The sequence below is a fragment of the Phoca vitulina genome, unplaced genomic scaffold (genome assembly GCF_004348235.1).
Source record: "Phoca vitulina isolate PV1807 unplaced genomic scaffold, GSC_HSeal_1.0 scaffold11, whole genome shotgun sequence".
Taxonomy (NCBI): Eukaryota; Metazoa; Chordata; class Mammalia; order Carnivora; family Phocidae; genus Phoca; species Phoca vitulina.
This window is the reverse complement of record NW_022589714.1, coordinates 19324913-19327055: the sequence shown is the minus strand read 5'-3', so window position 1 is coordinate 19327055 and position 2143 is coordinate 19324913. Positions and strand designations below refer to the sequence as shown.

Below are 2143 nucleotides of genomic sequence, written 5' to 3'. Positions count from 1 at the left end.
CGATGTAAATTATGTGGTTGTGTGAAATGACCAAAGTGGCATTAAATCATTTATGGTTCTCCTCTTCCTTCCCTTCTAAGGCATCATTTTCATTCAGGTTTCCTGGTGTCCTTTATTTCCCTAAGTAGGACTAATGGATGAAGAAATTTGGAAGGTCATTATTAGTTAGCTTTAGACTTAAAAAGGCATGGAAAACTGGATAATAAAAGCAAGAACTTGTATTCATCAAAAAATTACCAATTAGAGTATAAAGCAGCACATGAAATGGGAAAATATATTCATAATAGTATATCCTTAAAAAATCTATTCTCATACTCATTTTGGTTGCACATACACTAAAATCAGAATGATACAGAGAAGATGGGCATGACTCCTGTGCAAGGATGACATACAACTTCATAACACATTCCATATTTTTGAAAGTTGCTAAGAGAGTAAATCTTAAAAGGTCTCATCACAAAAAAAATTTAAATCCTGTAACTGTGTATGGTGATGAATGTTTAAAAAAAAAACTACCTTGAATATATAAAGAATTCCTATAGATCAACAGGAAAAGAGCACACAAATCCAGTACAAAATGGGCAAAAATTGCCAAACACTTTACAAAAGAAGATATCCAAAAAGCCAATGAAGATAAGAAAAGTTCAATTTCACCACTCATCACAGAAACACAACTGAAAACCACAAAGAGGTTTCACTACACACCTACCGTAATCGTGAAAAGGAAAACAAACCAGCAACAATGGAAAATAAATGTTAGTGAGAATGTAGAACAATCCGAATGCTCATATACTACTGTTAGAAGATTAATTAGTATAACCACTTTGTTAAACTGGCAGTATCTGTTAAGGCTGCCTATGTTGAGAAGAAGGAGTTAAAACAACTGGGTTTTGATCCAATCACTACACTAAGGAAAAGTCCTCGAGAGAAAGGCTCTTGGGGTCATCCAATCTAATCTTCTTCATAAATGGACTTGTGGATAAATAGACTAATGATATTTGCTAGGAAGAAGTGATCTTATCTCTGAAATGCCCTTGTCAGGATGTCTTAGTTAAGGATTATCTATAGGAAAAGAACCCAGGGTATATGAGAAATGGCCCTCTGGAGGATTTTACCTAAGCTACATGGCTCTCTGGCTTCACAATTTAAATGCTCCTGCTGTGTGAAGTGACTTTGCAGATGTAACATAGAGATCTTATCTATTATTCTGAGCCACATGTTGGACAGAAAAAGACAGGTCCTGGGAAACTACCGTTGATGCCTCTCTCTGCTCTTCCTGAAATTGTCAATTGCCTTCCAATTGAAATTATTTAATAAAGTTTGCTAAAGGATAAGATCTCTGTGGCTTATGTGGGTCTGATTTGATGATTCCATCCTGTTTGTTAGCTTATACAATTAGACCCAATAATCCCACTCATGGGTAGATGCCAAGCAGTAATCATTCACATGTTCAGCTAAGACCCAGAACTGTTATATTCATTCTTAATGGCCACAAACTGGAATATATCTAAATGCCCATAAAGAAAAATGGACAAATCGTGGTATGGTCACACAATGGAATGCTATTCAGCAACTAATAACTTCAACTACATGAATTAGTATGGATGCAACTCAGAAACATAATGTTGATTGAATTAAGCCAGACTCAAATGTATGGTATGTTTCTAAAAGCATAAAAACAGGCAAAACTAATCTAAGCTGTTAAGACAGGCAATAGTACTCTTGTTGGGGGCCAGTCTCTCAAGAGACCTCTGAATAGATTTGTATAACTTTCTGTGGTTTTTAAACTGATAAGAACAGATACTACACTTGATCTTAGCCAAAAGGCCGATAAGCGATTTTCTGTGGTTTTTAAAGCCACATTATTTATCTATTCAGTGTGACAAAATGTGGAGATTACTGATGAGATGGGAACAAGAAAATATTAGAATTATCACTGAAAAGAAAAAAAATCTGAAGAACAGATATAAGTGAAAAACACTTTAGGTATAGCAGGTCATCTAATTGTTGATATTTGTTAACTTTGGTATTTTGGTTTTAAGAAAATATCCTTGTATAGAGTTTCTAATAAAAAAAGATAAAAACAGAGAGGGAGGCAAACCATAAGAGACTCTACAGGTAAGAGAACAAACTGAGCGTTGCT

General features: G+C 34.8%; 1 non-coding gene and 1 pseudogene across 1 annotated transcript; one reads left to right on the top strand and one right to left on the bottom strand.

Annotated features, from left to right (window-relative positions):
• Positions 1–311: 311 nt before the first annotated feature.
• LOC116635969 lies at positions 312–418 on the top strand. The gene has a single exon (XR_004300264.1). It is a non-coding gene; the product is annotated as a U6 spliceosomal RNA (small nuclear RNA).
• Positions 419–1629: 1211 nt separating this feature from the next.
• LOC116635930 lies at positions 1630–1839 on the bottom strand (annotated as a pseudogene).
• Positions 1840–2143: the final 304 nt, after the last annotated feature.